Here is a 21,712-nt window from a genome sequence, read left to right on the forward strand (position 1 = left end):
GGCAAATATTTGCTGCACACTTGAAAGAATTTGTATCCTGGGTGCCTGGGTGGCTCAGCCAGTTGAGCATCTAACTCTTGATTTTGGCGCAGGTCATGATCTCACCATTCATGAGTTTTAGCCCTACATCGGGCTCTGCACTGACAGCATAGAGCCTGCATGGTATGCTCTCTCTCTCTGTCTCTCAAAAAAATAAATAAACCTATGTTTCTATCTATCTACCTAGATATCTATCTGGATATAGATATCTAGGTAGATAGATAGAAACATAGGTTTATTTATTATACACACACACACACACACACACACAAACATACACACGCATACACAAAAGTTTGTATCCTGCCATTATTGGGTGGAATGATCTGTAAATGCCATTTACAGTAAGTTGGTTGAGAGTGTTGTTCATGTTTTTCACCCTTACTGATTATTTGTATGCCTTTTGTATCAGTTATTGAAAGAAGGATGTTGGAGTCTCTAACTATAACTTGGGATTCATTTCTTTTAGTTCCACCATTTACTGCTCCATCTACTTTGATGTTCTGTTATTAGGTCTATACCATCTAGTATCTTTTTGTCCTCATGGTGAAGTGGCCCCTTTATTATTATGAAATGTCCGTCTTTACCCATGGTAGTATTCCTTGTCCTGAAACTGACTTGGAGATTAATATCACCAGTCCAGCTTTCTTTTGATTAGTGCTTGCATGCTATATCATTTTCTACCCTTTTACTTTTCATCTTTCTGTCTTTAAAATGTGATTTTTAGTTGTTAGAATATAGTTGGGTCTTCCTCTTTTAGCCAGCTTGACGATCTCTGTCTCTTAATTGTGGTGGCTAGAACAATTTTAGTTAATGTAAATACTGATATGGTTGTATTTAAATATACCATCTTGCTACTCATAGCTAACCTTCATTCATTTTACATTTTTTTCCTAATTTCTTTTGGATTATTTCTATATGGTTCAACTCTATCTTCATTTTAACTTCTTAGCTATTCATTATTGTCCTGTAATGTATAAAAATAATGTAGTAAAAAAGCATTAGAATTGTGACCTTAAGGATTATAATATGTACCTTCAATTTATCATGGTGTCCTTTTCAATAATATAAAGACGTAAGAACTTTGCAGCAATATATTTGCATTTCTTCCCATCTATGATTTGTGCTATTTTTATCATTCACTTTACTTTACATGTGGTCTAAACCTCACAACACATTATTGTTATTTATGCTTTAAATGATTATCTTTTTTTGAAAAATTTAAAATATTTATTTATTTTTGAGAGAGAGAGAGAGACAGAGAGACACAGAGCACGAGCGGGAGAAGGGCATAGAGAGAGGGAGACACAGAATCTGAAGCAGGCTGCAGGCTCTGAGCTGTCAGCAGAGCCTGACGCGAGACTCGAACTCATGAACTGCGAGATCATGACCCAAGCCAAAGTCAGACGCTCAACCAACTGAGCCACCCAGGCGCCCCTAAATGATTATCTTTTAAAAAGATTTATAGAAGTGAGAAAAATGCTTTCTATATTTACCTTCATATTTACTGCTTCTGATGCTCTTTATTCTTTGTGTAGATCCAAATTTCCATCTAGTCTTATTTACTTTCTGGCTGAAATATTTTCTAAATACTTCTCATTATGCTGCTATAGTGGTGACAGATTCTCTCAGCATTTAGTTTTTTGAAAGAAAAAAGAAAACTTTTCCACTATTATGTTTATAAAAATATTTTGGTTTTTCTCTGGAATTCTTAGCTTAGAGGTATTTTTTCTTTGTATTTTAAAGTTATCACCACATGATCTTTTAGCTTGCATAGTTTATGATAAGAATTTTGTTGCATTGTTATCTTTGGTCCTCTATACATGTGTCTTTTTTCTCTGGCTAGTTTGACGTTTTGTCTTGTTCACTAGTTTTCTGTAATTTTGATATTATGTGCTTTGGTGTGTTGTTATTCATGTATTTCTTGATATGCAGTTGGTTGAGCTACTTGGATCTGTGGATTTATAGTTTTCATCAGAAATGAACAAAAAAGGGGCGCCTGGGTAGCTCAGTTGGTTAAGCGTCCGACTTTGGCTCAGGTCATGATCTCACAGTTCGTGAGTTCGAGCCCCGTGTCAGGCTCTGTGCTGACAGCTCAGAGCCTGGAGCCTGTTTCAGATAATGTGTCTCCTTCTCTCTCTGCCCCTCCCCTGCTTGTGCTCTCTGTCTCTAAAATAAATAAACATTAAAAAATTTAAAAAAACATAAATGAACAAAATGGCCATTATTTCTTTAAAGATTTACCACTCCTTTTCTGGGACTCCAGTTGCATGTATGACAGGCCACTATATATTGTCTGACAACTCACTGAAGCACTGTCCATTGTTTTGTCAATGTTGTTTCATTTTGGACAGTTTCTATTGCTGTGTTTTCAAGTTCACTAATCTTTTCTTCTGCAGTGTCTAATCTGCTATTAATCCTATGTAGTATATTTTTCATCTCTGATACTGTATTTTTCATCTCTAGAAGTTTAATCTGTTTTTATAGTTTACATTTCTCATGTTTTCATCTGCCTTTTTAGGACATATGGAATATATTTATAGTAGCAATTTTATTGTGTCTGTTTATTCCATCATCTCTGTCATTTCTGGATCTGTTTAGATTGAGTTTTCTTCTGTTGTGGGTAGTTATTTCCCAATTTGTTTTTATTCCTCAAAATTTTCTTATTGGATTCTGATGTTGTGAATATTACATTGTTGAGTGCTAGATTCTTGTATTCTATATTGATTGCAGTTCCTTCATTTTTGTTGGGTATTGTCTTGGAACACATTCAAGTTACTGAAATCAGTTTGATTCTTTTGATATTGGATTTTTTTTGAGAGAGATAGTAAGTTGGGGAAGAGGGGAAAAGAGAGAGGGAGAATCTTTTTTTTTAAATTTTTTTTTTTCAACGTTTATTTATTTTTGGGACAGAGAGAGACAGAGCACGAACGGGGGAGGGGCAGAGAGAGAGGGAGACACAGAATCGGAAACAGGCTCCAGGCTCTGAGCCATCAGCCCAGAGCCTGACGCGGGGCTCGAACTCCCGGACCGCGAGATCGTGACCTGGCTGAAGTCGGACGCTTAACCGACTGCGCCACCCAGGCGCCCCGAGAGAGGGAGAATCTTAAGCAGGCTCCATGCTCAGCACAGAGCCTGACATGGGGCTCGATCTCACAGCCGTGAGATCATAACCTGAGCCAAAATCAAGAGTCTGATGCTTAACCAATTGAGCTATCCAGGAATGCTAGATTGGCTTTTAACCTAAGTTAGGGTTGATCCCAAGCAACCTTTAATTGAGGGCTAATTTGCCCCTATTGCTAAGGCAACACCTAGTCAAGAATTCTGTCTACTGCCCCATGTTTCCACACTGGCTTATGGAAACATGAATTATTCTCAGCTCTGTATAAGAACAATCTACTCTTTATCTACCCTTCTTTCCTGGCCTCAAGTAGTTTCTTCCCAAATGTGCACAGGTTGAGAATCAGCCAAAGATTTGAGGGACCCCTCTACAAATTTTTAGAGCTCTGTGCCTCTATAGGTCCCTCATCTTTCGTATTTTGTGATGCAAATCCCGGGTACCTTGACCTCCCCAAGGAGGACCACTCTGTTTCTTCAACTCAGTAGGACCACTAGGCCCTTTTGGTTCCCTCCCAGTGGACTCTGGTCTGGAAACTCTCTCCAGGAAGGAAGCTAAATAAATTGTGGCACCTGCTTTGTTTGCGTGTGTGTGTCTCTCTCTTTTTTTTATTTGAGAGAGAGAGAGCGAGTGAGAAAGTGGGGGAGAGGGACAGAGGAAGAGAGAATGAGAGAGAGAGAGAGAGAGAGAGAGAGAGAGAGAGAGAGAAAGGGAGAATCTTAAGCAGGGTTCACTCTCAACATGGAGCCTGGTGTAGGACTCGATCCTACAACCCTGGGATCATGACCTAAGCCAAAACCAAGATTTAGACGCTCCAGTGACTGAGCCACCAAGGTGCCCCCATTTCTCTTCTTTTGAGGTAATTTTCCTGTGCTGTTTGTTGTCCAGTGTCTGAAAACCATTAATATACATTCACATATTTATTCAGTTTTTAGTCACCAGGGAGGGAGATAAATTTTGCCTTGGGTACTCCATCATAGCCAAGAGTACAAGTCATGTCTATTAGTTTATTTGCATATATCTATATAGCTACAGGTAAAAGACATCAATTATTATATAATCTACTATAACATTTTTAAAAATGTCAAAACATTTTGTTAATGTCAACATTTTGCTAATGTCAAACTCATAGCTATTTTTCTGTGTCAGCAGTTTTTAACTTTTGAGGTGTTATGGATTCATTAGAGAATCCATAAACCCCCTCCTCTGAAAAATGCACATGGTCATACATACACATTAACATGCAAATTAAAAAATGCTAAAATAATCCCTGCTTCTTCCCTGTGGAACTTGGAGGACTATCTAGGCTCCAGGTGGAAACTCCTCTAATTAATATTGCTTTGTTTGTTACTTCGGTGATCAAAAAAATTATAATTTTTTCCCTGCTTTACCTTGCTGGGCTATTGTGAAAGCTTACACTGACAATGTCAAAATATTTTAAAAGAGTCGTGGAAACATACTATATTTTTTTGTAATGATTATTGTTACTATGGTTACCATCATTATCATTTATAATAATGGCTTTTAGGTAGTTTTTATTTTTTTATTTCTTTTAAGTTTATTTTATTTTGAGATAGAGAGAGGGAACATGAACAGGGGAGGGGCAGATGGAGAGAGAACCCCAAGCAGGCTCTGCACCATCAGCGTAAAACCTGACTCAGGGCTTGACTTCATGAACTGTGAGATCATGACTTGAGCTGAAACCAAGAGTCAGACACTTAACCCACTGAACCACTCAGGTGCTTCTGTTAAGTGGCTTTTAAAACAGTAGTAGTTAATTCTTGTAATAGTTTAATTTTTCCTTAACTTTATGGTAAATTTGTACACACACACACACACACACACACACACATAAATATATACACACATATGTAAGTATACACGTATTTTATTTTATTTAAGTTTATTTTGACAAAGAGGGAGAGAAAGCTGGGGAAGGGCAGAGAGAAAGGGAGAGAGAATCCCAAGCAGACCCTACACTGTTAGCACGGAGCCTGACACGGGCCTCGATTTCACAAACTGTGAGAGCATAACCTCAGCTGAAATCAAGAGTCAGGTGCTTACCCAACTGAGCTACTCAGGTGCTGCGTATTTTTAAAAAGGATTTATAACAGGGTCGCCTGGATGGCTCAGTCGGCAGAGCGTCCGACTTCAGCTCAGGTCATGATCTCACGGTTTATGGGTTCGAGCCCCGCCTCAGGCCCTGCACTGACAGCTGAGAGCCTGTTGCCTGCTTTGGATTCTGTGTCTCCCTGTCTCTGCCTCTCCCCTGCTCATGCGCTGTCTCAAAAATAAATAAACATAAAAAAAAAGGATATATAACAGTATAACCACCTACTCGTACTGAAAACACGATTCTTGTCCTATTCCCCTGTTTTCTCCCTTAACTTTGTATCTCCTGGTTGAGTAGTTGTCCAACACATTTGTACAGTTTTTGCATCGATTTACAAGTTAAGTGTTGTGTAATGTACTTTGTCAAATTCATTTTTCTGTGCTATTAAAATCAATGAAGATGCAATTTATGGGATAATCTATTTCAGGTATCTCTCTCAACTAGTTACGTTTTGTAATTTGGTGTTGGCTACGCGTGTTCTTTGATGTGCAAGAACTCGCCTGCCTTTCAGACTGGCCCTGTGCTCCCTTTTCTTGCCTTCTCACCCTCTGCCAGCAGGATGGAAACCATGACGGCACCTGCCCCCCCACCCCCGCCCGCTGTGCCGTGTGCGTCTCCACGTGCCATCTCCCTCTGACCCACTTCTGCATCGTCTCCTTTGCCACGTGTTCCTGTGTCCCCATCCCATTCAGAATTCTCTTCAAGTGGCCAGATCCCTCCCATCTTTCAAATGCATTTCAGGGCCACCTCCTTTAGGAAGGCTTCATGGCCGAACGGACTCATGACAACTTCCCCTCTTCAGTGCTGAACCAAGAACTTCTGCATTGGCCTCTTCCTCCCCCTCCTCCCCCTCCTCCTCCCCCTCCTCCTCCCCCTCCTCCTCCCCCTCCTCCTCCCCCTCCTCCTCCCCCTCCCCCTCCCCCTCCTCCTCCCCCTCCTCCTCCTCCTCCTCCCCCTCCTCCTCCCCCTCCCCCTCCTCCTCCTCCTCCTCTTCTTCTTCTTCTTCTTCTTCTTCTTCTTCTTCTTCTTCTTAATACAATTTATTGTCAGATTGGTTTCCATACAACACCCAGTACTCATCCCAACAAGCACCCTCCTCCCTCCCCATCCGCCACTTTCCCCTCTCCCCCACCCCCCATCCGCCCTCGGTTTGTTCTCTGTATTCAAGAGTCCCTTATGGTTTGCCTCCCTCCCTCTCTGTGTGTAACCTTTTTTTCCTTCCCCTTCCCCTCCCCCATGGTCTTCTGTTAAGTTTCTCAAGAGCCACATATGAGTGAAAACGTATGGTATCTGTCTTTCTCTGACTGACTTATTTCACTCAGCGTAGTACCTTCCAGTTCCAGCCATGTTGCTGCAAATGGCATGTTTTCATTCTTTCTCATTGCCACGTAGTATTCCATCGTGTATGTAAACCACATCTTCTTTATCCATTCGTCAGTTGATGGACATTTAGGCTCTTTCCATAATTTGGCTATTGTTGAAAGTGCTGCTGTAAACATTGGGGTACAAGTGCCCCTATGTGTCAGCACTCCTATACCCCTTGGGTAAATTCCTAGCAGTGCTATTACTGGGTCATAAGGTAGTTCTATTTTTAATTTTTTGAGGAACCTCCACACTGTTTTCCAGAGCGGCTTCACCGGTTTGCATTCCCACCAACAGTGCAAGAGGGTTCCCATTTCTCCACATCCTCACCAGCATCTGTCGTCTCCTGATTTGTTCATTTTAGCCACTCTGACCGGCATGAGGTGGTATCTCAGTGTGGCTCTGATTTGTAGTTCCCTGATGAGGAGTGACGTGGAGCATCTTTTCATGTGTCTGTTGGCCTATTCCTGTTCTAATGCCAGAAGTCTGAAATCTGTGGGTGGAAGAGACTGTGAACCCTTCACGTGTAGGCTCTGTGCTATCTCTCTTAGAGACCCCTCCAGCAATGTGCTTCCTTCCTAGGAGACACTAAATGCTTCTGAATTCAATTCATTGCAACTAATTCTTTCCCTCTCTGCCTGATAGGACAGACAAAGAAACTGCCCTGTCCTTTCTTCCTGAGACCTTTGAATAACTGCCTGGGAAAAATCCAGAGACAATTGGGACATCCTGAAACACTGTTGGTGAAAGTGGAAATCAGTTGAACTGTTTTGTAGGGCAGTTTGGTAGACTGTATTAAGATTGCAAATAGCCATCCTGCCAATCCCCCACCTGGGTACCTGTCCTGAGGACGTGTTGCATCCAGGTGAGTCAAAAATTCGAGGACAAGGATTTTGTCTGATGTATTGCTTGTAATTGTAAAAAAACTAGGAGAGGGGAAAGTGATAACTAAATGTCTAGCAATATGTAAATGTTTACATTAACTACAGGGTACCCAATACAGTAGACTATGTTTCAGAGGTTTAAAAAACCCCAATAGATCCTTATACACCGACGTAGTAACAAATTTTCCAGAACGTACTGTTGGATTATAAGAACATTGAGAAATCATATGACTAGTCCGTACCATTTATAGTTTAAGAGCAAAGCCCACAAAACCTAGACATTTCTGTGTATTTGTATTTATGGGATCTTAATATTTTCTTCTAGGGGCGCCTGGGTGGCGCAGTCGGTTGAGCGTCCGACTTCAGCCAGGTCACGATCTCGCGCTCCGTGAGTTCGAGCCCCGCGTCGGGCTCTGGGCTGATGGCTCAGAGCCTGGAGCCTGTTTCCGATTCTGTGTCTCCCTCTCTCTCTGCCCCTCCCCCGTTCATGCTCTGTCTCTCTCTGTCCCAAAAATAAATAAAATGTTAAAAAAAAAAAAAAAAATATTTTCTTCTAGTAGAACCGAATGTCACATGGGCACGAGGTTCTAGACAAGTCAGTGAGCCGGGTGACAATTGGATGCAGGCGAAATTTATTTCTGAAATCCCTTGGGAAGGGGCTACTTTGGAGGCAGACAGTTCCTCTTTACTGAGTCAGATGCAGCTCAGTATTGTTTCCCATCATGTTGGAGAAGATTACTATTTCTTGGGGCGGTTTCACCCGAGCTGAGGATGGCAGCTTGCTTCCGTCGCGGGGCCACACTGTTCAAGCAAAAATTAATTTGTATCTTTAAGATGCTCACACCATGACAGGCTCTCCAAAGCTGAGACCAAACAGCATTTCCCAGCAGGAACATCAACACATTTAGGTCAGGACAGATGATTTAGGTCAGGACAGCGGGCTCCAGGCTCTGAGCCGTCAGCACCGAGCCCGACGCGGGGCTCGAACTCACAAACCGCGAGATTGTGACCTGAGCCGAAGTCGGACGCTTAACTGACTGAGCCACCCAGGTGCCCTCGCCTACTCTATATAAATAGGATCTTTTAAAATTACTTTTCCTTTCTGAGCCTGCATAGTTTAATTTCTATAAGTTATATGCTCAAGGGGTGCTCTCCTACTATCTGAGTTATCTAATAGCTGTATAGCAAAGCGTCTAAAACATTGTGGCCTATGAAAATCCCATTTTATTATGCTCACGGAGTCTACAGATCAAGAGTCTAGACTGATTGCTTCTGCTTTACAGTATCTGGGGCTTCAGGTCAGAAGTCTTGCAGGGCGCCTGGGTGGCGCAGTCGGTTAAGCGTCCGACTTCAGCCAGGTCACGATCTCGCGCTCCGTGAGCTCGAGCCCCGCGTCAGGCTCTGGGCTGATGGCTCGGAGCCTGGAGCCTGTTTCCGATTCTGTGTCTCCCTCTCTCTCTGCCCCTCCACTGTTCATGCTCTGTCTCTCTCTGTCCCAAAAATAAATAAAAACGTTGAAAAAATTTTTGAAAAAAAGAAGTCTTGCAAGGCTGTGGTGGATTCAGTGGCTGGAGGCTGGGGTCATCTGGAAGCATCTTCATTCACATATTTGGCTCCTGGGCTCTGAGAATAGCTCACAGGCTGGGTTTCAGTGGGCTGGAGCCCATCTGAAGGGGCTGAAGCATGTACACATGGCCTTGCAGGGGAGGAAAAGCTCTTTTCCCTCTACCCTCCTAGGTTCATTGGCTGAGGGCCCTGCAGACTCAACTTACAAAACACAGGTTAAGGGGAGAAAAACAAAGGAACACATGCAGTGAGCATACACATGGGAGAAACTCAGCGATTAGTAATTCAAAGGGACAGTTAGATGAGCTTGGGACTTACAGAGCATCTTAATGTAAGACAGTACATTAGAGCAGTGACAAGATGAAGGAAAAAAGTTTTTAGGCTCTCAGGGGTGGCAGACTGGGGGTAGGTAAATATGTGGGGGGAAAGTAGTGAAAGATAAGGGCTATTTCAGTAATGTTAGAGTTGTCTTTGGGGATTAAGAGTCTCAGCCTGTTGTTTTTGCAAATGGAGGGGAAAGCTGAGAGCATGTGTGTGAGTGTGTGTGTGCGTGTCTGTGTGTGTGTGTGTGTGTGCGCCTGTTGTTTCGCAGTTGTCTTCAAAGTGGCATATTCTGGGGTGGCATATTCTGACCCATAGCTTATTCACGTGGGTTTGGGTTCCTCGCAACATGGCGGCCTCACCTAGTTACATGGTGGCTTTAGGGTTCCAAGGGTGAGTGTTCCAGCTAACAAACAGAAGCCTCACGGTCCCTTGTGACCTAGTCTTGAAAGTTACACAGCAGAAGTCACACACACTTTATCATCTAAGCCGTGCAAATCCACCCGGGACACAGACACCTGACCTGTTCATGGCAAGAGTATCCAAAGAATTTAGAGCCATGTTTTGAAACTGCCACACCTCAGGTGCATAGGAGAGCATTCTAAAAGGGCCCACGTCGATCTGTTAAGGTGAATCTGTAAGATTATCTTATGCACTAAAAATGCTGTCATATTGGCGATTTTACATGACTCAATCCAGTGGTAGTGGTGGTTATCTCTGGTAGAGAAGAGTGGGTTGGGGAGACAGTAATTCAGGATAAACTTCGCTTTATCTGTGTTGTTCAGGTGTTCTTTATAATGATAATAAATCCACACATTATTCATATAACTTTTTTAAGGGGATGAGGTTTGGCCATCACAGAAATAGCCTGTAATAATGGAATAGGAGAGAAGTAGGCAACTTTGACCTGCTGTTAGCGGCATAAATATAAACATTGTTCTGGATGCACAAGGAAGTGTCAGAAAACACTGCCTTCTTAATTTGATGCAACAGCTAATTCTTGAGTACAATTCTTGAGCGGTGGGCTGGGTGCTCTGGAGGATCCACCTATGGTTAGGAAGAGGTGCTTAACTCGCTTGGAAAGGACAATGCAAGTAATCGGAAGAGTTAACATCTATTGAACATTTGCTGCATGTGGGCACTGGTTTGTGTTCTTAAGTTATTTCTCAGAACAGCCCTCAGAATATAGGGGAGGGCATGTGAACTCCAGGTGACCTGGGAAGACTTTGAGAAGGAGGTAGGATTTAAGCTGAAATATATGAGCCGAGGTCATATGTTCTGGAGGTTCTGGAGGCCGTCACCATTGCCCGAGGAGTTTGTTCGAAACATGACCTCAGACCTTCTGGAATGGAAGCAGGTGCATCTGCATTTGTAAACAGGGAATCTGGTACGTAGCGAACATGACCTCCCTCTACCTCAGAAACTCACCTGGAGGTTTTAGAAACACTGATTCCCAGGCTCCTGTCATGGGGATTGAGATTCAGTAGTCTACGGCAGGAATCTGTGTCTTTACTAAAAGTCTCAGGTGACACTTCTACTGATGAGGTTTTGGAGTGGTGGGGGTATGGAGCTGATGGCCAAGAAAGAATTCTTGAGACATCTTTGGGGCAAAAAGGTAATTTTATGAAGGCACAGGGACAGAACCCATGGGCAGAAAGAGCTGCACTGGAGTTGTGAGGATGACTGGTTATATACTATGGAGTTGGGGACGGAAAGGCGAAGGGAGGTTTCCAAAAGGACTTTCATGTGCTACAGAGGACTCAGAAGATACTGGAGGCCTAGCTGTTGTCAAGCTAAGGTTGTTTTCCCTGTGGTAAGGCATTAGCATTAAGACAGTAAGGAGTTACAGGGGCGCCTGGGTGGCTCAGTCAGTTGTGTCTGACCTCCGCTCAGGTCATGATCTCGTGCCTCATGAATTCAAGTGCAGCACTGAGCTCTGTGCTGACAGCTCAGAGCCTAGAGCCTGCTTCAAATTCTGTGTCTCCTGCTCTCTGTGCCCTTCCCTGCTCGCACTCTGTCTCTCAAAAATAGACATGAAAAATTTTTTTTAATAAAAATAATAAAAGAGTAGTGAGTTACTGGACAAATGTTATGCAGTAAAACCTTGGTTTGCAAGCATAACTGGTTCTGGAAACATGCTTGTAATCAAAAGCACTTGTATATCAAAGGGAATTTCCCCATAAGAAATAATGAAACTCAGATGATTCATTCTACAACCCCCAAAAATTCATATAAAAATGATTACAATACTGTAATATAATACAAGATAATAAAGAAAATACAAAATATAAAGACAAACAAATTAACCTGCATTTGCCTTTGAAAAGCTTCACAGATGGTGTGAGGGAGACAAGAGAGAGGAGGGTGATTGTGTAGGACGACTTTCACTAACGGAATCACTGTTATCTATTGGCTCAATGGAATCTTTCTCTGCATGGGGGCCACCGTATACGCTCGCACAGATGTTGACTACAGTGCAGTGTTAATAAACTCTTGTCATATGCTGTATTTAATGTAACTGGCAACAAGGCAGCAGAGGAACGGGTCTATATCCGCAGGCAGCCTGACCTAGAATGAAGCAGAGCATTCCTAAGCTCACTCTTGTAGGGAAAAGCAGAGGACTGTCCAAAGGAGCTTGGAAGTGACAAGAAATACAGTAGTGGGAGTTGTGGGCACCTTCCAATGTTCTGAAAAATCATTGATTTCTGTCAAACACCACGGCCTGAGACCAAGCATCTGAGCATGGGAGACGATTACCCATAATCCCACAGTGGGGGGGGGGAGAGAAGGATCCTTGGCTCAGTTGTGATCGTGTGACGTTCAGCATCACGTACTACTTGTATTGCAAGGTATCATTCCTTTATCAAGCGAAAATTTATTAGAAATGTTTGCTCATCTTGTGGACAACTCACTGAACAAGTTACTCGCAGCCCAAGGTTTTGCTATTCTATTTGCCTCAAGTGTTTGCCAACAGGCTGCAGGTCATAAATGTAATCTTAGCTACCATTTCCTTCTTGGCTTTGTTGCCCACATCACTATGGAGGGGCTGGTGGTGTTGGGGCTCCAGGAAACTGAGTCTATAGGTTTTAGAGATCAGCCTATTGATAAGATTGTCTTTTTCTTGTCATTTACCAAGACATTTATAAACTCATGAAGACTCAGGTCTCACATGACTGTGATTCTATCAGTTAACCATTTGTTTTCCGCTTTCCTTTGTTCTTGGGCAGCCAGGAGCACCTGAGGAAATGTCACACATATCCCACCTGGCGGGGAGAGGGGGTTTGCCAGGTGTCAGCTTGCCATATGCCCCCTCATCACTTATGATCAGGCAAACTGTCATTGTAGAGAACCTTTAGAGATGAAGGGGAAGAGGGTTCCTGTCGGGGGACCTTTGTGAAGGCGGGTGTAGATGGACTGGAGTCTGCAGCGAGTGCTGTAAGAGCGTAGACTGGAAAGAGACACTGGAGGGGGAACCTAGTTAGACTAATTCAGTTGTCAAAGTGAGAAATAACACTGGCCTCAGGCTCCTTCTAGCCTAGGGCAGATACCACCACCAAGTAAAGAGACCCTTGAGTGCCACAGCTTCCCTTTTCCCTGTTTCCTGCTGCCTGGAATGCTAGCGTGATGGCTGGAGCTCCAGTAGCCCATCTAGGACCATAGGGTGAACTTGAAAATCACAGTTGTATAGTAGGATGATGAAGGTAAGAGACAGAAGGGAAATTTGATTTCTCTGATTCAAAGGATTTCTACTTATCTGAAAAACACTGATATTGTGCAGGGGCGCCTGGGTGGCTCAGTCGGTTAAGCAGCCGACTTCAGCTCAGGTCATGATCTCGCGGTCTGTGAGTTTGAGCCCCGCGTCGGGCTCTGTGCTGACAGCTCAGAGCCTGGAGCCTGTTTCAGATTCTGTGTCTCCCTCTCTCTCTCTGACCCTCCCCCGTTCATGCTCTCTCTCTCTGTCTCAAAAATAAATAAACGTTAAAAAAAAACACTGATATTGTGCAGACAGTGATAGAAGCAAGCAACAGGTCCCATTATAAACTAGTGTGTGTGTGTGTGTGTGTGTGTGTGTGTGTGTGTGTGTGTGTGTGTTGACCCAGAGGGAACCTTTTCCAGTGAGGATCCAATTTGTTTTCTGTTTGAAGCTGGATCACGGGATGCCTCACTGCCTCTCATATTCAGTCATTTGGCTGAATCTGGCCCTCAGGTGTGTTTATCTTGGCCAGCAGTCTGTATTAATATCCAGAAAAGTTCAGTTAAGCTGTTTGAAGCCATTAGTAAATTCAGGCAGAGCAGTTACATCAGTTCCTCAGATGACAATCCTCTTGGACGCAACAGTACTGTCTTTAGAAGACTGGTCATGCATCAGGGTGACAGCAGCAGCCGCAACAATAAAAATAACGGCGACCAGCACTTATGGAAACGTGCCAAGGCATTGGTACTGTCTCATTTGATCCTCCCCCAATTTTATAAGTTGGATTTTCTTCTTATTCTCGCTACAGACAAGGAGACGGAGACCCAAGGTGTCCACTTACCCAAGGCCCCGCAGCCAGCAGAGGACTAGAGCTATCCCACCCCTGCCGTCTTACCTGAGGCTGTTGTGTCCCCTTTGCCTCTTCGGATAGCACGGCGTCTTAGCACCCACAGGTGCAGACCCGGTCCGCTCTGTAGCTACGAGGGTGTGGGGTGTGGCTAGCTGGAAGATACATGCTCTTTGCAACCTCCTTCCAAACAAAACCAGCCTTTTTTACTCCATGTTCAAGTTAAGTAGGTGATTAAGTGGGTTTTATTTTGCCAGTGGTTAATGAGAGTTGAATTAACCCTCGCAATTATAGTGGGTTCCTTTGATGCTGGGCCTCCCTTTGCAATAGAAGGCAAACAGCAGTGACAATTGCGACATTATGTAAATGACCATGACCGCAAGGAAACGGGTTGCTGTGGGCAACCAGGGAGTTTGAGAAACTGGCTGTATTCTCCACGTGCTTCTGCTTCCCTCTGGCTTCCCTTCAAAATGCCCTCCAGCATGGGCTACCCAGATGTATTACCCTTTATGTCTCCTTTACCTGATTTTCTTCTGCTTCACTGCTCTAGGGTTGGGGCCATTTGGCCTCCCCTCTTGGGAGACTGTACCTTTTAAGTTCTTAACAAACATCTCATGCATTCTGGACACTGCTGAGCCTCCCTGGGGCTCCCAGCTGCCTCATTACCCAAGGCCTGTCTTTGATTTACTTCAATTTATAGTCTCATGTATATACCTTCTGCTTCTCCTCCCTCTGGAGGATGCCTGCAGGTGCTGTGGGGGGGGGGGGCGAGCAGCGTTTATAAAGTATTGCGTGCTGGGTAGCCATGCCACACACAGAGACTTCCAAGGGCCGGGGAGAAACCACATCTGCCCGTTAGCCCTCCATGGAGGGCATTTACCATCTTTAACTGAGGTTCAGGGTTTGGGGCCTGGGCTCAGCTTTGGGGGAGAGAGGAGGCCTCAGCCTTTCTTGGGATTTGATTGGGTAGGCTCTTCATGACAACGCTTCCAAGAAAGGTGGTGAGTTTACATCAGGTGATGAATATAAGGAAAGTCAGGGCCCTTTGCTGGCCAGCCGGTGCTTTAACCTCAGGAATGCCCTTGTGTGTTAGGACACAGGTCAGGAAACACCTGTCTAAGGACAGGAGAAGAATCAATATTTAAAGAGCCGAGAGTTGATCCTCCCTCCCTTCCTTCCTTTCCTTCCTTTCTTCCTTTCCTTCCTTTCTTCCTTTTCTTCATTCTTCTTCCTGTTTCCAGCATGCATGTTATTTGGGGATGGCCATAAAGTAATGGGGAAATAATCACATGAAAACTACACCTATAGTCAACGTAATAATGGGAATCATGGCCACTGCTCCTGACCCCTGCCACTTCGCCACTTGCTATCAACTAGCCCCCGCCAGCCCCGGGGTCCTGAGCCACTCCCGACTGTTTTTCTTAGACCCTGCTCACGCCTTAGTAACAGCCTTTCACTGAAGGCTCTTTAGACCCCCTGCTCCAGGTGGCCACCTGAGTCCTGCCAGGAACCCGAGGCAATATGTGGATTAGAATCCACAGCCGAACTCCGGAGATGCGGTCGTGTATTGGGAGGTCCCCAAGAGTACTCCTCGGTGGGACAGTTTGCCAGAAGGACTCGCAGAACTCATGTACAGTTGTCCTCACGGCCGTGACTTATTATGGCCAAAGGATCCAAAGCAAACTCAGCAGGGAGGAAAGGTGCATGGTGCCCAGTCTGGGGAAGCCGGGCACAGGCTCCCAAGAGGCCCCCTCTCTGCGGAGCCACACGGCAGGGGGTGGTGACAACACGTCTGAAACGCTGTCAACCAGGAACACTCAGAGACCCGGTGCCTGGGGGTTTTTACTGGGGACTGTTCATGGAGGCCACACCCCCTACCTGGCAGGTACCCAGACTCCAGACTCCCAGAGGGAAAGCAGGTGTTCAGCCTGAACCGCATTATTTGTACAAACAGCTTAAGCACCGAGTGCCACTCTTATGTAGGAGATGTTGGAATTCTCCCCAGTCGCAAGCCCCCAGATGCCCGCCAAGGGCCAACTTTGTAAGCAGACCTTTCAAAGAGTAGCAGTCACGCCTGCCACGTTAACGACTTTCTGCACAGCTGGGAACCACTGTGCCACCATTTCCGAAGTGTGCACTCTGTTGTGCAAGGCACTGCATCTGGAAGAGAGCCCCAGTCATTTCTTTGAATGACAGCAGCTAAAGTAAATACTGCTTTTAGTCTCGTTTCGGCAGATGGAAAGCCTGCTCACCGTGATACGGCGAGTATGTGGTGAAGGCAGGATCTGAATCCTGGTTTCTCAGACTGCAAAGTCGGTTAAAGGCAGGGGAGGGGTGTAGGGAGGCAAGTAGGGATTGGAGGAGGGAGAAAGTGTGAAGAGTATTTATTTCCAGGAGGCCGTATCATGGGTGATTTCTAGTTTCTTCTTGGCATCGGTATTGTCTGTCTTATACCCAACGGTTTAATCAGAAAATTTAAAAAATAGTTTTATGCAGAACTTGTGGTGACTCTCCTTTAATATATAAATAAACCCAATTATAAAGGCAGATTAACTGTCGGGATGCAAATGAACGCTGCTAAATTACTTGAAGACAGTTTGTTCTCTTAAGCAGGTTAAATATGCTCCTTGCGATGCTGTTTACACATTGCGTTTGCTTAGCAAAACCTTTTCTCCTCGATATGGCAAAGGTAAACGTCAGCCCGGCCCCTGCTGAATCAGCCCAGAGGGTAGCGCTCCTGATGAATAATCATCGCAAATGAGAGATCCCTCTCCCAGCAATCCACAAACCTCCCAAGCTAGGAAGGTACTTCATTTTTTAATAGCGTCAGATAAAAAAGGATGGCACTTAATTCTTACCAACTTCGGTGACCGAGGGCCTGGCGTCCTACCCGTGGGATATTATTTCGTGGGACTTCCAACAAATAAGTCAAGGAGAGAAAGACCAGCTAGACCCAAAGCAAACTTTGAACCGCACCACATCCAGGGTCCCGGGGAAGCCACACTCCGCGCCTGGAATAGATTTCCCCACCCACAAGGCCTCCCTGTGCTTCTCAGGAGAATCCTGGAGGCTCAGTGACTTAAACTCTGGCAGAGAGAGCGCCAGGGAAAGGAGTGGGTGATCTGCGCTCCGAGCAGCTGTCCCCCTTCCTTTTGTTTGGCAGATCACTGCTGGCGTCCTCTGTGGTTCAGCCTGGCTGCCCTGCCTGGGGACATCACTGGGCTCCTCCTCTGTGATTACGGTCTTCCGCCCAGGTGCCCCTGGGGTCCTTTGAGGTGAAGTCCGTGCAGCCCTGTGTATTGGCTGCGTGTGACTGCTGTGTTAATTTGCGAGAGCTGCCACAACTGAGTAACAGACTGTGCAGCTCAAACCTTCCAGATGTACTGTCTCATCGTTCTGGAGGCTACAAGTCTGAGACACACACGTTAGCAGGGTTAGCTTCCTTCTGAGGCCTCTCTCCTTGGCAGGCACACGGCCATCTTCTCCCTGTGCCTGCGCGTGGTCTTGTCTTGTCTTGTCTTTGCGTGAGTCCCTGTCCCAGTCTCTCCTCCCTCCCCCTCCTCCTCCTCTTCTTCCTCCTCCTCCTCTTCTTCCTCCTCCTCCTCCTTCTCCTCCTCCTCCTCCTCCTCCTCCTCCTTTATTGAGAGAGGGAGATAGCACAAGTAGGGGAGAGGGGCAGAGGAAGAGGGAGAGAGAGAATCTCAAGCAGGTTCCAGACTCATTGTAGAGCCCGACACAGGGCTCAGTCTCACGATCCGTAAGGTCATGACTTGAGCCAAAATCAAGAGTCAGACGCTTCACTGAGCCACCCAGGCATCTCCCCAGTCTCCTCTTATGAGGACATCGGTCCTATGGATTCATGTCCACCCTAATGACTTCATTCTGCCTCTTTAAAGACTGTGTCTCTGGGTCATGAGGGTTATGACCATAAGTGTATGACTTTGGAGGCCAGGGGGTTCAGTTCAGTTCGTAACAGCTGCTGTAACAAGTTACCACAAATGCATCAATTTAAGGAACACAAATGTATTACCTTACAGTCTGTGGGTCAGAAGTCAGACCCAGGTCTCACTGGGCTAAAATCAAGTATCAGTAGCTCATTTCTGTAGGCTGTGGGTAGCATCCGTTTCTTTGCCTTTTCTAGCTCCTGGAGGCCCCCTTCCTCTTCCATAATCACATTCCCCTCTGACACCTGTTCTGGCCTCTTTTCCACTTTTAAGCACCCTTGTTGGTTATGTTGGGCCCACTGGTCAATCCAGGGTAATCTCCCTCCTGGAAGGCCTACCGATTAGCAACCTTAAATCCACCTACAACTTTAGTTCTCCTTTGCCATGTAACCTAACATGTTCACAGGTTCCTGGGATCAGGGTGTAGACATGTCTGGGGGCACATTATTCTACCAAGCGGGCTCCCATAGCCTGTCTATTAACACAGATCATCTCTCCATAGTAATGCTCCCCAAGTGTAGGAGGAGGAGTCTCTCTACTTTGCAGGAAAATGGACAAAAATGACCTTATTAATTAATGTAGAGTTTTCCAGGAGTGCCTATGTAGGGTTGACGGGATTTTAGGAGAGAGGGGGGTCATTATGCCAAGGGAGGTGGGTTCTGTCTTGTCTCCACACTGGCTGGGGTATAACTCGTGAAGGGGCTGGTGAAGGAAGGAAGGGGGACCCCACTGTGGAGCTGGTGTGGAACCCAGTTCAGCACCTCTGTGCCACGTGGCCCCGTGGTCCTGCTGCCCCTCCCATAGGATCCCGTACACCTCCCGGAGCTGGATGGGTCTGTCCTCAGCTCTTGGCCCTTCCTCCCCCATGAGCTGTGCAAACACCTTCTCTCCTCCTAAGGGGAAATTATTTGCCTTAGCTGGGCAGTTATCCATTTTGCTTCTGAAAACCTTCCCAAGGAGCATTTGACACACAAGCAAATATGTTGATGGCGGGGGGAAGGGGGAGAATTTCCTGCCATCTGGTTTAGAAAAGGTGGTAAGGAACGTTTTCCTGTACTTCCATCACTGTAGGACGGAAGTGGAGAGCTGGAAGGGACCCCATCACAGTCTTCCAGGGTAGGAGCCCTAGAATCGTGGATGACAACCAGGAAAGCTGCTACTTTGTGGCCATCCTAGAACTTGAACCCCAGATGTCTCAACTGTGAATGTAGTGTTATTTCCACTCCTTTATAAAGGTTTCTTCCCCCCTAAACACTTAATATTCACCTTGTGACTATTCTATTTGGTGGATGTTTCCAGGAATTAATACCATTTGTCATTTTTCAGAGCAGGTAACCAATTTCTTTGTCCTTCTTGAAGGAATGAGCCATCTATTTTTGTGTTTGTTGAGTGGTTTCATTTTATTCCTAATGTCCTTCTACTATTTATCTAATTCAGTTTTCTTTTTGCCCTTATTCCCAAAAGTATTTATTTTATCCTTTTTTTTTTTTGGCAGTTGCATGGATTTTTTGTTAAGTCCCCCCTCAGTCCTTTGTGGTTTGAGTCGGAGCATCACTAGATACATGAATTAAATATCTCCCTTTTCTGCAAAGGGTGGTTTTTGTTTGAACTCCTGTAGTATCGTGCCTGTGTGTCTCATGGGGATACATTATGTTCCAGTTTGCTTTTAGGCACCCACAATGTGGCAAGTTCTGTGCTAAGCAGGAGACACAGACCCTTGGCATCCAGGAGCTGTCAGCCTGGCAGAGAGAGAAGGACATAATTCAGTTACATGAATGAGCACACAGTTACAAACCAAGAGAAGCAATCTGAGAGAAGGAGGAGGGTCTCTTGAGTGTGAATCACAAAAGGAACAAACCTGACCTGCGGGTAGAGGCTGGGAAGGGTTGGGGAAGGCTCCCCCTTGGCGAAGGGTCGGAGCGTGAGGAACGTTGGGCAAAGAGAAGACATTCCATATAGAAGAGACTATGTGCAAAAGCCCTGGGGTAGAAGGGGATTTGGTATGTTTGTGGGAGTGTTCTTTTCCTTCTGGCTGTCTGGTTCCTGATCCAAACATGACTGAGGTTTGCCCTGGGAACTCTGTGTTTCTGAGTCCTACCCATACCTTGCCTGGACGTTATGCCTGGAACCTATTGGTTTTTGAAGAATGGCTTTACCTGGGAACATCCATCCAACAGTGACCGCATAGAATACAGCCAAAGAGACAAGCATCTACTTTGCTTCTGGCGAAAGAGTCCCTTCTGGAATGCCAGACGATGCACTTGGGAGAGATTGACATCAGGGCTGGATTTGAGGTGATGGGAAGGATATTTTCAACCTAATAAATGACCTCTTTCTTCACCCTTTCCCCCATCCTTGTAGCAATCTTTTGGCACAAGATACTTGAAATTGTCTTAGGCACTATGACACAGCCACATGGCATTTTCGAGAGAAAAACAACAGATGATTGGAAAATTAGGAGGAGGATGCTTCACACTGAATTCTCCATCCTGCCATGAAGGAAACCAGCCCAGGCAGAAAAAGACCTAAACTCTCCCCCTTTGGGAATCTGAAGAGTTGCTAAGGATTCTCCAAACCTGACAAAACCCAACACCACTCTGACCAAGCTCCCTTTTCCTTTGCGGTGTTTTCAGAGCAAACAAAGGGATGTTGTGTCCACAATCCCCAGGTGGCCCTAGAAAATAGATTTAACAGCTGCGGCGGGCGGCAGGGGCTCGGCCAAAACTTGTTGTATATTTAGAACAAACAGCCTCCAGGAAAACTCGTCTGTGTCCATATGCGGCTGCTTAGCGTAGTCCCTCTGGAATGATCCCATCCCTTGTGTCAGCCTACCCCTCCCCCCTCCTTCCCTGCCTTCAAGGACTGCATCATTTTGCCGCTTCTCTCCACATCCAAACCCCCAGTCTCCAGTGGGGTCGATCTCGAGAGTAAATCTGATTTTCTTTTATTTATTTATTTATTTATTTATTTATTTATTTATTTATTTATTTTTAAAATTTTTTTTTCAACGTTTATTTATTTTTGGGACAGAGAGAGACAGAGCATGAACGGGGGAGGGGCAGAGAGAGAGGGAGACACAGAATCGGAAACAGGCTCCAGGCTCCGAGCCATCAGCCCAGAGCCCGACGCGGGGCTCGAACTCACGGACCGCGAGATCGTGACCTGGCTGAAGTCGGACGCTCAACCGACTGCGCCACCCAGGCGCCCCTGTAAATCTGATTTTCAATTGATGACCGCTAAGGTTTGGTGACGGATGATGCCTGTTATTCTTGGAGAGGTGTTTTCCTTTTGGTGGCATGAGTTAAGTCAGGTGAGTCTCCGCTCCGTGGGATACCAGAAGGTGTGGGGGCCATATTTTAAGATGAGGAGTTTGGGGGCGCCCGGGTAGCTTAGTTGGTTAAGCCTCTGACTCTTGATTTTGGCTCACGTCACGATTGCTCACGATGCGTGAGACTGAGCCCCGTGTTGGGCTCTGCTCTGACAGCGTGGAGCCTGCTTGGGATTCTCTCTCTCTCCCTTCCTCTCTCACTCTCTGCCCTGGTCCCACTCGCTTTCTCTCTCAAAAAATAAACATTACAAAAAAAAAAGCCGAGGAGTTTTCCCCAGCAGCCCTGACACGGGAGGGTTGCAGCCAGTGCCCATGCGTGGCGCTTGGCCAGCATCCGCGGGATCGGTGCAAGAAAAATGCATCGCTTTTCGCCAGTTTTCCAATAATACACCCAACCATCCCGTTCTTCCTCCCTGCCTCATTCTCGCTCCCTACCTGTTCTCCGAGGTGCAGACGGCAGCCTGGCTTGTCGTCATTGATTTCTCTCCCCAGGTTC

The 21,712-nt window shown here is 45.6% G+C and overlaps 1 protein-coding gene and 1 long non-coding RNA gene across 4 annotated transcripts in view; one reads left to right on the forward strand and one right to left on the reverse strand.

The window, feature by feature from the left end:
* Positions 1-21,712, forward strand: part of KAZN (kazrin, periplakin interacting protein) — a 1,132,657-nt gene that overhangs the window by 213,571 nt on the left and 897,374 nt on the right. The gene's annotated exons all lie outside the window — the stretch shown is intronic.
* Positions 8,133-14,467, reverse strand: LOC147577792 (uncharacterized). Its single transcript, XR_015254484.1, has 2 exons — positions 13,993-14,467; positions 8,133-8,317 (listed from the first exon to the last, which is right to left on the reverse strand). It is a non-coding gene; the product is annotated as an uncharacterized LOC147577792 (long non-coding RNA).

The sequence above is a fragment of the Puma concolor genome, chromosome C1 (assembly GCF_028749965.1).
Source record: "Puma concolor isolate L17-30 chromosome C1, mPumCon1.1.hap2, whole genome shotgun sequence".
Lineage (NCBI taxonomy): Eukaryota > Metazoa > Chordata > Mammalia > Carnivora > Felidae > Puma > Puma concolor.